General features: G+C 36.1%; 1 long non-coding RNA gene across 1 annotated transcript in view; it reads right to left on the bottom strand.

Moving 5' to 3' along the window:
* LOC116664268 overlaps positions 1 to 13810 on the bottom strand; it is a 43270-nt gene extending 29460 nt beyond the window's left edge. Inside the window, exons 1-2 of the long non-coding RNA XR_004320689.1 lie at positions 13688 to 13810; positions 2533 to 2722 (exon numbers count right to left, since the gene is read on the bottom strand). This is a non-coding gene — a long non-coding RNA (uncharacterized LOC116664268). The remainder of the gene's footprint in view (positions 1 to 2532; positions 2723 to 13687) is intronic.
* Between the last annotated feature and the right edge of the window lie 1496 nt (positions 13811 to 15306).

The raw sequence follows: 15306 nt of genomic DNA, 5'->3' as shown, positions 1-15306 counted from the left end.
ATTGGATGTCTTAAAAATTGAGATATATTTGACATACAATACTATGTAAGTTTAAGGTGTACAACATATTGATTCAATACATTTATATTCTCCTCAGAGAAAGATATAATAAATGCAGATCTAGAAACCAGGAAATCTCACTTAAACATACACATTAATAAGTTTGAAAGGGGGACAGTGGAGGGAAAGCTGATAGTATTAGTACATTAGTGTCTCGACAGGTATTAATTTAATAGCTGGATAGAAATCTAGGAACATCCATGTTGGGTTAATCTATGAGAAGACTCTGGGGAAAGCAAGGCAAGGAAATGTGGAAGGGCTGACAGACATGGATTTTAGAAGGAGCTTTGAAAGAACATTATAGTATTTTAAAAGGATCAGTAAGATTTTTGTTACTCTCCTCCCCTAGTAAAGGGGGAGGGAAAAACTGAGTAATCCTCAGAAGTTCCTCGTGGTCTGGTTGTTTAAACTATGATATTCACAAAATTGCACAGACATGTTCAAATCCATGAGTAATTTGCAAAGTATTGTAGTATTTCCTTACTTCATGTGTGGCATAACAAGATTATTTTGAACTAGCAATATTAAAAATTATGAATATGGCATTAATTATAGATTCATATAACCATCTTTTATTATGTTTCAATCTTACATAGACACACTTTAGAAATAGAATGTTATTTTTTATTTAAACAAATCTGAGCTGATGGGTTCATAAAACAAAACCTCTTCATCTGCATAATTATCTGATATCCACTACAATTATTTCCTATTAAACGGAAAGGAGGCTCTATAATGTGATTGCTCCATTATAACTAAAAACTTCTTATGCTGCAAATATTCAACATATTTCATGCCATTAAAGTTTTCCCTGTCTTTAATTTTTCTTTGTCTTCATATCCCATATAACCATTTCAACTGTAATAATTCTTTTTCCCCCAACATGGTTTTTCTCATTTGAAGTCACATAGAAATGTAAACAATATTGAAAAATATAAGAAAGAATATTAAGTACATAAATATGAGAAATAATGTTAAAATCACCAAAAACCTCACACGACAGAAGCAAAGTTTTTAACAATTTCCCTCTCTCTCTCTATATATATATACATATATACTGTTCAGAGTCAAACTCCTTTTGAATAACTTGGCCTTAGAGCCTCTTGAATTTCCCTTCAGTCAAGCACATGTCATTACAATTCAAAATATCAAATATAATTTAATACATTTGAACATGTATTGGGATGCAAAGGAGTATCTGTGCCCAGGTCCAGAAGTCTTCTGACCTTTGCAGAAGCACAGAGACAGATGAGGGGTCTCCACACTTACTCGGCAGAACCACAGTCATTTAATCCCACCAATGCAGAGCATGTCTAAACTGTGCCTGGGCAGTGTGAGGAGGACCGCAGGGACATGCCAGCACTGGAATCAATGTCCTCTCCTCCACTGCCCATCTCCCTCCATTACCAACAATCTCTAAATTTAAGTGTCTTGGAGAATCTTTAATGACTTTGACAGCAAATACATTTGTCGGTTGCAAATTTGAATCCTACATTTAACAAGTATTTTCCTGAAAAAACATCACAGTGGAACAATATTCATTTTCTTTTACCATTCCTGAACAATAATTTTGAACATCAAAAAAAGCAGCTTTCTGTTTTGTTCTCTAATTATAATCTGAAAGCCAATTTTCCCTAAGGATGTTTATTTTCTTAAGGAAATAAACTGAAGGGATCTTCCTCTTTAGCTATTCACATAAAATCTGCTATTTAATTTATGTTGAATTCACGAGGAGTTAGCCAATGTGTTATAACATAGTCTGCTGTTAATATGGAATGGCAATTCTGTTTAATGATCATTAAATGGCTTTATTGCCAAAATATTATCAATACACATTATTAAATTTGCATGGAATATGAAACGCACATTGCATTAATCATCTCTTTTTCATATTCCCCATATTTTCCCTCTGCACCACTGCACACAAGTGATGCCTACAGAGATCTGGTTGCAAAGTTACTACCTACTTTGAAGCGGATGTCCACCACAGCTTGGTGGGCACAGCATTACTCAGTTCCCTCACGCCTCTTGTTCCAGACGTTAATCACAGAGGATGAGAAAGCAGATTATGTGGTTTTCTTCCTCTCTGGAAAATTTAAATTCAGACAGAAAACCAATGCCAACATTGTGCATTATCCTCCCAACTAACAGGGAAGGCTAATAACTAAATATAATTTATAAAGTGAATTGATTCTGCCCTGCAGCATAACTGCTTTCAAGTTGCAGGAACCTATTTCCAAAATATAGAGTCAAAACAAAATGAAGTTGAAGTACTAATTTCTTTCTTTTTCCTGTTGCATGATTGCTACTCTGTTAGAATTCTTGGTATTTTTTCCCCCAGAGCTGTCATACTTCCATAAAATGAAAGCAAATACAATTCAATCGTAAGAATAAGCACAACCACAGAGGGTAGCCAGAATGATGTAACAGGAGTGACATGGAGATATGATTTAAGAAAAAAAAAAAACTTACTTGCTTTTAAGCAGTCATTGCAGAATGTATTAGCAAACGATGACAGCTTTCCAATCCTTTTCATGGTTCCCATTATAAACTTTATCTGAGCTCTCCAACACTCTCAGTAGTCCTTTCCAGTTATTGTGACTCGGTGTATTTCTTTATTACGGCACAGAGGTTTGAATGTATACCATTCTTTATTTTTTTCCTAAAATATAAAAGCGTAATGATAAAGTTACCTTAAAATTCTTTTTAAGAAAATGATAAATAGAAAAGTTGAGAAACATATCCTTTGAGAATCTGAACCTGAAATCTTAGGTTAAAAAAAGTCTAAAATTGATTGCTGGAAAATGGAGAATTATGAGATATTGCTCAGTCTGTGTGTGTGTGTGTTACATAAAACTGTTTAGAACTTTGCTTTCATTTCATTTTCATATTTCCATTAAAATGAAGTATTTTCCCAGAAGACTCTATAGTTTGCTAGGAACTCATAAAATTAGAGGCTAGAAGAACTAAAAAAGAAATGAAGAAAATCACTTTAGTTCCTCTTTATTACCTATAACAGCATCATATAACAGTGATGGAACAGTAGCTCTCATTTTGATCTTTTGAAGTCCTATATGTATACTGTATTTCACCTTTAGCCATCATAGTTGTGTTTTCTAAGGATTCATTATATTCTTTTGAGTAAATATATACAATAATTTGACTTAAATGTTATTTTACTTGTATTCAACTCTTATTGTCTTAAGTGATATTCTAAAGCCAAAATGGGAAGCATATCTCTGGGTCAACTGGTGCTCAAATGATAGTATAAAAAATATTAGGCACATTTGGGCATGAAGTATATATAACTCAGCAATTATTATTGTATTTCAGATTGCAGTACCCCTTTTTGTGCATATGGTATCTCATAACTTATAAATATTGTGAATGTTCTTATACATAGGTAGCTTGCTTAATTGCCATTTTAGACCACAGACACACAAAGATATATTTCTTTCTAAAAAACTAAAATTTGTCTCCTTAGTTCTTTAGCAACTTAGTTCCATAAAATAATGGAGAAAAAATAATATGTCACTACACACACGCACACACAGATACACATATGACTAAGCTGTCTCAATGTGGGCACTCCACACATGCTTTGTAACTTTCCATCTGGTTGTAAATAATTGACTGATATATTGAGATGAACTGTAACTCAATAATCAGATACCTTTTATTTGCCCATGTCTGCTTTGTTTCTAATTGGTACCCACAGAGTGAAATCTGGTCCCAGGAACTAACTACTGTCTTGAAAGCTCGCCCCAGTGCCTGCTGCAAAATCTCTCCTTGTTTAACACATGCCTTTCTGTTATCAGGTCTGCTGTATTTTCCTCTGCCTATTTTAGGGATATGCTTGTTGTCTACGGATTGATCTGGCCAACCCTAGCAGCTGAGGTTCCACCTAGAGCTTATGGTTCTCTTCCCCCAGAGATATGCCCTAGATTTCTGTGAGATAGATTACATTTGCTAATTTACTTCCCTGGAGGTGGTGAGAATTCTGTCTAGACCAGTTTTAGTGACTTCTACTCTATACTTTTTACTCTCTTGCCAATTGAGCCTTGATTCTGAAAGAATGTTTGTTAGTTAGTTTGTTTGTTGAACTGTGATATGTCAGTCACTGTAATCTCTTATTTTACAAAGCTGTTTGCCAGAGCAGACCAAGTAATAATGAGTGTGTGAGTCCTGTGGTTCTAAATTATAATTTATTTTGGAAAAAGAGCTGTTTTGAAGGTATCATCCTATTGCAGAAAAGTACTTGTATATTGTTGGGCTTTGTCTCCATGTTGTACTTCTCCAATTTAAATATAACCACCTTCAAGGAAGAGACCATAGCAGACAAGGATGAAAAGCACATAGTTCTGGATTGGGTCAAATGGGACAGCAAATTCCAGCTCACATTAGAGGGTACTTTTTAACAGCCAGACCTACTCCAAATGGAATGAGATTAACTCAAGAACAAGTGAGTGAGCTTAAAGGTATTAAAATACAGATAAGCCAGTCAGTGAATGGTGATGCTATATGCGAGTCTTCAGATATCAGAGCTGGCATGGTTTAGGATACTATCTCCAAGATAATTCCCAACCCTCTGATTTTATAATATTGTGCAATAGTTAAAGCGTAACCAAGGTTATAAACCCAACTCTTTCCACATGCCATAGGCCCTTGCATAATTTGCTACCTTTTCTTATCCTCAGTACTCTCATGTGTAAAAATAATAATGCTTTCTTTCAGGCTATAGTGAAGGTTAAAGAGAAAGTTTATAAACTTCTCAGACACTTTATTTGTAGGCAGTGTTATAATTTCATTATAAATGCTGTTAAAAGTATTTGATAAGACTTTAAAGGCCACCTATTTCAAACACTCCTTCAAGTGATTAAATTTTCTTTACAAAACTATTGTTTTATTCTTCTTAATGTTGTCACTCTAATGCCCCTGGTTATTCTGGGATAAAATATAATAAGACTGTCTTCTCTTGTGCTCAAAATATAACATAAATGTGTATATTTTTAGAAACCATGTACCATTATTGACTAATTTTAAGATTTCTGCAAACTAGAATTCCAAAGACTTTTAAAATATTCTCTGCTGCTAAAATCCAGCTGTCTCATCTTCCATAGGCAGGTTTTTTTTTTTTAACCCAAATTTATTTGATTTTATCTTGTTAAATCTATAACCAGCATAATAAATAAAATAAATTATTAACCCAAACTATTGATTAAAGGTGTTGAACAAGATACATGTAAACACAAAGCTCATGGTGGCAGCCTCTCTCCAATTTGAAAATGATTCATTAAATGTCTTTGAGTGAAATCTACTAACCATTTGTTAAATATTCATATTTTGAGCTAGCACAGAGTGAGCATATTTGTTATATGAGTAAAAAGTAAGGATGCTGAACTTTTGGATAAAGAATTTGAGGTATGATCACTGAATGATTACAAATGCACACTTCATAGTTCAGCACAACGCTCTGGTTTAAACACTTATTCTTACAGTAATAGTTATGAGAAAAGGATGCTGTTCATCATGAAGGGAATGGTTTTGCCATTTGTATAACTGTAATAAAAGCTTCATGTAAGACAACTAACTTGTATTAAAAGATGTCTATAAAATAATATCAAGAATAAAAGTTTTCACCAGCACAAAAGGATTAAAAATTATAGAGAAGACCGTCCATATGGTGTAAAAAACAGCCTACAAGTTAACCCTAGCGCTGATATTGGAAATCCTGGGAACGTCAGCTGTCCACTCGAGTAAGATAATAGGCCATGCGAACAATGGTTAACATTTGAATTTAGATAAACAGACTAGTTCTGAAAACATCATGAGCTTGTAGAGTATTTCTACAGAACATCATGCTTCACATTTTGAGTGATAAACTCATTCATCCTCCTTTAAGAGAAGTAAAGCAAAGCATTTCTGAAGAAAACAGTTGTCAGGATGAAAACATAGGTATCTGGACTTATGCAAAAATCTATGTCAAAATCCAAGGAGAAAAATTGAAGTTGTCTGATGCCTGAAAGGATATATGCTTTAAAATCACAAGTGAAGCCAAAAGAGTTTATTTCCTCTGCATTAATGATGATCTTTATGCATAATTCATTTCACAAGATCAAAATGTCAATCAAGCTTACTATGTAGAAACTCCATTATTTCTAAAATTCAGGATGATAATTTTTACCATCTTTGAATCTATTTTTAAAAGACTATGACAGAGGCTTTGAATATAATTTCAGAGAAAACATTTAAAATGTTTAGAACATTATTCCATAAATGCATTTATGCATAACTACATGTATTTAATTTATTCTTGTTTCCTTTTCCAAAAAGATTTTAAATGCAGGAGCAGCATATTTTGAAGAAGTTGATAGCCTTTCAAAGAGACTAGTACCTTAAAAAGCAGTTATTTCTTCATTGTACAAGCGTCTGGACAGTTTATTTTAAAAATTATTGGCATTAATTCTCAAATGTATATGAATTACTTTAAATATGACTTTAAGACAGTAAACGCCGTAAAGAGAAACAATTTTATGGTTGAATTAATGTGTACCCACTCTTTTTTTCTTATTATATAGATTAATTAACATTCTCAGTAATTTGCTTGCTATTATATTATTATGAAATTTTAAAAGTGTTTATGTCACCTAAAAATTATGGGGCTTCAATAACTGTTCATCTTTATTTATATAATTCCTGAAATAGAATTAACTATTTTAATGGACTTCTGCAAAATTAGCTGTTAATAATCTATTTTTAACTATAAGTAAAAGGGTTTTATTTTCCATTTTATTTTTTAATAACCCACAAAACAGACAAAAATTTTAACATAGTAATTATTCATCTGGCATTTCATTTTAAATTCCATTTTATAGGAACTGGCCATTTTATTCTGATAGGCTATTAACATTAGGGCAGATAAATTGAGTTTTATTAATAAATGTGTATATCTCCATGAAAATAGGGTGGATTAAGGAAGAAAGCATTATGACTTGAATATGTGATATTTTTATGCAATAGTTCCAAGTAAACTATTTTATAACCAAAGTGTTTTAAACTGCTCTACTTTTTTGTCTCTCTTTTTTAACCATGTAAGTCACCATATAGTAGAATGGGACACAGAAAAGTGTTTGAATATCACAGCTGACTTGTCTTGAAATCACACATTATTGTGCTAATTGTTTTATTTTAATAGTCAACAAGATTATATTTTTAATTCATTCAACAAGTCTTATTATTATCTACTAAGTGCCAGGCAATGATTTAGGATCGGGAGATACCCAAGTGAATAAAACATTTTAAATCATTCTTGTCTTCAATCTTACATACTAGTGTGCATGTTTAGTTAAATGGGCTGGAGGTGAATGTCAACTTCCTTGTACACGACAGACGTGTTGGTGCTGCTTGACAGCTCCAACTTCTTGATGCAGCCTTTCTTGCCTCTACTTCTTTACCAAATTCCTTCATGCTTCTTCACTTCTTTTCTACCTACTTGATGTTAGTCTCCTTTGTTAACCCTTCTTTATAGAACATAGGAAAGAATTCGTTAACGACTTGTAAACAATAAAGCATTAATGAGTGGTGGCATTTCATGGATACCTGGTTTTATTCCCCCTAAACAGACAAGTTTTACAATCAAGGTTAGAATTCCTGAGGCTCTCGCCTCCTCTTTCTGTACTTGTCACTCTTTCCATAGGCAAATGCTTCCATGTCCCTGCTTCATTTCCCCTCTGTACTGACTTTAAAATGCCTATCTTCATTCCAAACCTCTCCTCTGGGTTCCAGATTCATATGTCCAAATATTTATATCTTGGATATCTAAAAAGTGTCTTAAGATGACTGGTCAAATAATGAAGGTGTCTCCTAGTACCTATCAGTCTGTTGTCATGAGTACCTCTTTAGCCAAAGCTACCATCATCTCTCACCAAGAATCTTTCTCCAGACTCCTAATTCATCTCCCTCCATCCATTTTGGCCTCACTCACTGCTTTGTTTTCCACAAATTATAAGATGCAGAATGATATTTTCAAAATGCAGATATAATCATGTCAACTTGGAGTTAGAAAACCATCAACAGCTTCACACCACTTTTGGGATAAAGACCAAAATCCTTAACTTGGCGTGCAAGGCCTTGCATTCTCTGTTGCCTGTCAAATTCTCAAGACTTACCATCACTTCCTCATTATCTTAGCTTGAAACACTCTAGTTTCTTTCAGAGTCTTAAATTCAATACTTTCTATTCACTTCAGGACCTTTGCTCAGGCCTCCTCTGCAGCTTGGAACACTCATCCCTTCCCCAAACCCACTCCTGTCCCCTCCAATGCCCCTATTCCCAGTTAACCCTAACTCCTCTTGGCATAAGGAAAAATACCTCTTGAGCCTTCATTCTAAGCTAGCACTTTAACATACACTTTAAGAGGACAACATGACTTTCCTCTGAAGCACTTATGCAGGTGTAAATTATATGTTCACCAATGTGATTATTAGTTTAATACGTGCCTTCTGAACCAGACTGTAAGCTCCACAAGGGCAGAGACCTCCTCTGGAGTGTATCTAAGCAATGAATCCCTAACATTGCCTACAAATATTTTTACTTAAATTATGGGCAGATGTCATGGAAACTACTTTGTATTAGCCCTCACAGCAACTGTAATAGTGTATTGGCATGAAACAGATTTTCGCTCTTTGAAACTGGGCTACACATAGAGTGATGTTTTCAGCACAATTCATTCCCATAGAAACTGGTGGATTTCCTTTATTCCTCTCTGTGAAAAAAAAAAACAACATTGTTTCCTGTTTTGTAGATTTATATATTTCCTGAGCCTTTCAAAATTAGATAGCCACATAGGGTGATTTGAATCGTGCTCAGCAATTCTTAAAATTTAGGTAGGCAACACTCTAATGAACAATTCATAAACAACAGGCAGGTGGCTCTTGATGACAGTCCACTGGCTGCAACCAGAACAGCTATCGTGGTGCCTCAGAACAGGCAGAATACAGTACTAGCTTCCATGACACTGGACAGTCTACAGACATCTTAACTTTGCTTAATTCTCTGATTTGAGAAAAAGTGTGCAGAGAAACCTCTCAGTGCTAACTCTGTCCATCTACACAGTCGTTCACTTTCAGTAGCCTTATTGCCGGTCCTACTGACCATGCACTCCTTCTTGCTTCCTCCCAGGCTAGATGGCGCTCCCCTACTCTCTTTGGGGTCACTGTGGTCCTGGTCTTTTTCTATACTAATTTCCAATCTATCAGTACTCTGACTTCCTTATTTCCAGGGCATTATTTCCTCTAATCAAATACTTGCCTTAGTCAAAAGTTTTGACTTTCACAGACTCATAGATATAGTACTCAAATGTATGGTTTTGGGGGTGGGAAGGGATAAATGGGGAGTTCAAGATGTGCAAATACTAACTACTATATGTAAAATAGATTTAAAAAACAATTTTTTTCTTTATATCACAGGGAACTATATTCAATATCCTGTAATAACCTATAATGAAAAAGAATATGAAAACAAATATGTATGTATATGTATGACTGAAACATTATGCTATACACCAGAAATTGACACATTATAACTGACTATCCTTCAATTAAAAAAAAAAAAGAACATTTACAGGGACACAGAAGTCAGCAAAATTTCAGTTTGCTGACATGGCATCCTAGATAGGTGAGACTCTATCTTAGCCCTAGAAAGTTATCCCAACAATATTAACAAAATGAAACTACTTTTTTTTTTTTAAAAAAAGAAAAGACAACTTTTTTCAATTAAAAAAAATCATTTACTATGCAGCTTCAGCCAAGATACGTAAACAATCTTAAGTGTCCATGGAGGGATGAATGGATAAAGAAAATGTGGTGAGGTGACATATACAATAGAATACTATTCAGCCATAAGAAAGACGGAAATTCTGCCTTTTGCAACAACATGAATGGACCTTGAAAGCTTTATGCTAAGTGAAATAAGTCAGAGAGAGAAAGACAAATATTTTATGTTCTCACCTATATATGATATCTAAACAAAGTCAAACTCACAGAAATGGAGTTTAGAATGATGGTTGCAGGAGCTGGGGGAAATGCTGGTCAAAGGGTACAAACTTCCAGCTATAAGATGCGTAAGTTCTGGGGATCTAATGTACCACATGGTGACTAGAATTACCAATACTGTATTATATATTGAAAGTTAAGGGGGTAGATCTGAAATGTTACCACCACAAAAACTTTTAAAGTAATTATGTGAGGGGACGGAGTGATAACTGACCTTATTGTGGTAATCATTTTGCAACATATACGTGTATCAAATCATCATGGTTGTATACCTTAAACTTATATGTAATATGTCAATAATATCTCAATAAAGCTGGAAAAAAGTTTTGACTTTCAGGATGACTGTACTGATCTGACTTTCAGAGACTTTTTGGAATTATGAAACAAAACATTGACTGGATCTTTCTTGTCGCATTTCTGCCATAACAGTTTTACTCTCCTGCAGATGTTGCATCTCTGATTGCACAGAGAAAGAAAAGTGAAGACCCAAGTATTTACAGTATATCATCTCCCTTTGCATTAACTCAGCACCCACTTTATCCCAGGGGAATGAGACACGCATCTCAGGAATTTCCTCTCAAAAAGTTTGTCCTCTTTCACTCCCAGGGTCAACCTCAAGGAAACAGTTGGGGGAATCACTTGAAAGGTAAAAGCAGCCAACCTGCACTTGCTGCTAGTGTCACACTTATAGTATGAATAAAAGGAATATATTAAAAGAATACACTTCCAAAGAGAAATCTAAAGACCATTTAAGTTACCATAAAGAGAAATAACTTTAATCACCAAGAACATCATAATTAGATTATGAGGTGATGTGTTTTATGATTTTTTTGTATTAGCTTCATTTTAGGTTTCATTTTATGTTTCTGCCTTTGCTTTTTCGTATTTTTTCCCTGTCTCATCTATTTTTGACTTATGCTATTGAAAATCTTCTGTATTATTGTAAATTGTAAATTCCCTTTATGTTATCTTTGGAACAAGATAGTATATAAATAAGTAGGCCTTTGATACATACATAGGTTAGCTCAGAGAAAGTTAAAGATACCCACGTGTGTGCTAAGAGTAAAGTAGCAAATCGGTAGCAAGTCTAATCTGACACATCTTTGGTACTTTACCCAAGTAATTATTGTCCCTTGGTATGCATTCAAAGCAGTTGTTAACAAATTCATGTGGGCTGGAAGACATGAAATGAGTTAAGGAGGAATGTCTCCACACTGGGAACATGGCAGCATTGCTGCTGAGTGTAAGTGTATGGATGGGAGTGTAGGTCATAGAGAAAGTGAAGACAATGTTGACATACAATAATTAACAAGAGAGACATCAATGTAGGAAATATATAGAAAAATATAAAATGGGATTCCCAAACTGCTGGCCAGATGGATGAACAGAATTAGAATAAGTAGAGAAAAAAAAAGAAAAAGAAAAACCAAGTAGAGAGACTAAAATCTCTATTTCTACAGACTGAATTAAATGGTTGGAGATAGAACACAGGGTTAAAAGAAGACAAATTAATAATAATTGAAAATATTATAAAGTGTCTTAGCTCAGACTGCTATGACAAAATACTCTAGGCTGGGTGACTTAAATGACAGATATTTATTTCTCATAGTTCTGGAGGTTGGGAAGTCCAAGATCAAGGCACCGAGAGGTTCAGTTCTTGGTGAAGGCCCTCCTCCTGGCTTACAGAAGGTCACCTTCTCACTGTATTCTCACATGGTGAAGAAAGGAAGCTCTCTTCCTTTCCTTATAAGGGCACAAATTCCATGATGGGGTTCTCCCTACATGATCTCATCTAAACCTAAATACTTTTCAAAGGCCCCTCAGCCTAATACCATTACATGGGGAGCTGGTGATTCAACATACGGATTTTGAGGGGACACAAACTTTCAGTCCATAACAGAGCATGTTGTTAGAAAATGGGGGAAAGAAAATGCCTATAGGACACATGGAGAAAAGAGCATGAGGGGGAAATACCAAAACCAGGTAAGATCTTATAGGATACTGACTGTATATATTCTTACAGGATCAAAGGCCTGAGAACACCGTGAAGTCTTTCAGCTGACAAAGAGTTCAAGAATGAGAACAATATTTTTCAATCTAGACTTTGAGAGGGCATCAGAAGCTTCCTTCAGCAATAATAATTCCTCTGCAGTGATGCAAGAAGTAGCCAAACTGAACCAAATCTATGACTATGAAAGAAATTTAGCAACACACTGAAGGAATTTAGAAATGGAGAGACTTACTCTTCATTGAGTAACATCTCTATGCCAAATTCTGTGCTAGATACTCTGCTTGTGTTCTCTCATCCAAGGTGGCAAATATTGTAGCAACAATAAGAGGGTGGGAAAAAAACAAAGACGTTTCTCAACTAGGAGACTTCAGAAGTGTCACAATCAAGAAGCGTTCTGATCATTTAAAATAAATTGCCAAACAAATAAGGCTGAGGGTTTACAAAACAGCTAGACTCCTCAAAATTGTTCAGGCCGTGAAAGACAAGGATAGACTGAGGAACGGTTCCAAATTAAAGGCAACCAAAGGGACACAATCGCTAACAGTATCAGATTGTTACATGGAAGTTAAATAACAACACCGGAGTTTTCTAGATTACGTGATCCTGATATTTTTCAACATTTTAGAATCTGTAGTTTGTCATTTCTTTTTATTTCTAGATAAATACTTAGCCATGCTTTTTGTTCCGTAATACTGTATTCTTTTTCTTCTATGGGACACCTATGTATGTGCTTCAAGCCTCACAAGGTTTTAATCTCATAGAAAAGAAATAAAAGAAAGTGAAAGGAAAAAGGTTTTATAGGGTAGGCATGAGCCCAGGTAAAGAAGTGTTCATGCAAAATATGCAGGTATCTTCTGGCTGAAGTGGATCCAGACTGTCAGATGGATATATGTAAATCCTAATCTTGAAGATCGATACACGTTAAATGATCAGTTAATATGCACAGTAAATGTGCATGTACAAGAAAGACTTCCTTGCCTATCTAATTACAATTATAAGCAATTTTACAGTATGACTGGCCTTTTCACTGAAGCAGAATGAATCTTTAGGACTATAGGACTGTTTCAACTGTGACAGAGAAGAACTAATTTAAGGAACGCAGAAGTTAAAAATGAACAACTGTAAAGCTGGATTACCCTAGATATTTGCATTTAATTTTCCAGGCTCCTTTTTCATCCTGTTCATCTGGTTTTAGGCAATTCTGTGATGACAATGTGAGCATCTAAATATACAGGCCCAAGGCAAAAATCTAGGCACCTAATTGTTTAAAAAAATAAAAGTTCCCTTTAGTGGGCACCACTGTAAGGTTTCCTCTTTTATACAAGTAATCACGAGAAGACCTGGCTTTCTTCAAATGTCAGCTATTTTTTAAAACATCAGCACACAGGGTCTTTCACCTTTTTGATTTTAATATTGCTCAGTCACATTTTGTCCCTTGGGATACTCAAGCTGTTTCTTGGTTCTGTTGTCCTCAAAACCAGGCATTATTTATTACTCACGGCAAAGCCCATGAACAATTCCCAGGACGTAAAAAGAGAATCCGGGTAATAAAACAAAGTCTAACCTTTTTTTTCTCCTTTGTGCTTTCTCTAGTTTCACTTGCTCATAGGGGGCTGCATGCAGAGACCTCACGCCTGGCCCTTCAGACCCCAGCTCCTAGTGCAAAACCGCTGCGCCAACACCTCAGCTCAGGGGCGTGTGCGTGTGCCGCCCAGGACACAACTCAAGATGGCGGCGGGACGTGTGGAGAGAAGCCGCGCGAGCCCAGCGATCTGGAGCCTGAGCGGCACCGGCTTTGCCAGCCTCGCGAGAACTCCACCTTCGCGCGAGAACTCCACCTTCGCGCGAGAACGCCACCTTCGCGCCAGAACGCCACCTTCGCGCCAGAACGCCACCTTCGCCCCAGAAGGCGAGATGCGTGCCGGGCAGCACCACCCACAGCCTGTCAGGAGGGCCCATGCTTTGGAGCCCAGAGCTCTCACCTCTCCGAGTCTTTTATCAAAGAATAAGCTTACCTTTCCTTTGCTTCTGAACAAAACTTCGTCTTGTTCTGTCGGCGCAAGCGACACCAGACAGAAGGACGTTCGTTGGGGACCGACTCCAGAGGGTCACAAACAGCAACGGGACCTATAAAAATAGGTACGTAGTAGATTTTTTTCAGTTGTTTATTTGTATACAGACTTCTGTATTCCATACAAGTACATAAATATTCTGAGTGTCAATAGCCACTACAGTGCTTAAAAATGACATGTAAACCCACCCCATCCCCCAAAATTCTCACATGACGTTGTGTATCAGCGGCCGGCAGGGGTGTTCAAAAGATCTGAGTATAGTTTCTTAGCAACAGTCACTCATTATCTTAAATACATGGCGCTAAACTTAAATCAGCCACTCCATGAATGTTGTCTGGTTTAAAGAATGTCTTGTTCCTGTTTTTTTTTTCCCCTGAGTAAGTAAGATACCAACAAGGTTTTAGTTACACTTATCTGTGACATCAGCCATCAAACTCACCAACGAACTGTGACAATGAAGCAAGAGATGAGCCTTTAGAAAAGAGCATTAAAAGCCTGTCAGAGTTCCATTAAGCACTGATTCCTCTGGGAGGGCTGCCTTCTTAGCATCCTCTCCCTGACATTGATTAGAAGCATGGGATCTAAGGGCAGCTCACTGTTAGTTAGCCCCAGAATTGCACTCTGGAAGGAGATACACAGCATCTGGCTGGATTTCTGACAGAAATTCTTTAAAGCAGGGCCAGAAAGAGAGGTTCTGTGTCTTATTTCTGTGGCCATCACACTGTTAATTTCTAATCTGGTGCAAAGATCTGATTAGTCAATGAACATATTTTGTTGATAAAAGTTCCAGAAAACAATTAAAATGCAAACTGCTTTGTTTTGGAAACTACTGATGCTGTCTAAAAGACTTGCATCTGGCACCCAAAACATTGCAGCTCTCATCAGACTCTGCATGTCCCAGTTTTTGGCCATCCCAGTTTATGATTATTCTCAAATTTTTTGGGAATAACCAAAGGACTAATTAGGTCACTTGCAGCTTCAGTACCAGGTCCAGGATCCCAGCTGGAAGGGAAGGCACTTAGGGGAGCAATCACCATGTCTAACGCTGCTGCCTGGCTTTGGGGATGATTGACATTTCAAGAACTGAACAAGCTTAACATTGAATGAAATG

Source organism: Camelus ferus, chromosome 6 (assembly GCF_009834535.1).
Source record: "Camelus ferus isolate YT-003-E chromosome 6, BCGSAC_Cfer_1.0, whole genome shotgun sequence".
NCBI lineage: Eukaryota > Metazoa > Chordata > Mammalia > Artiodactyla > Camelidae > Camelus > Camelus ferus.
The sequence above is the reverse complement of the archived record's forward strand: the minus strand, read 5'-3'. Positions and strand labels throughout refer to the sequence as shown.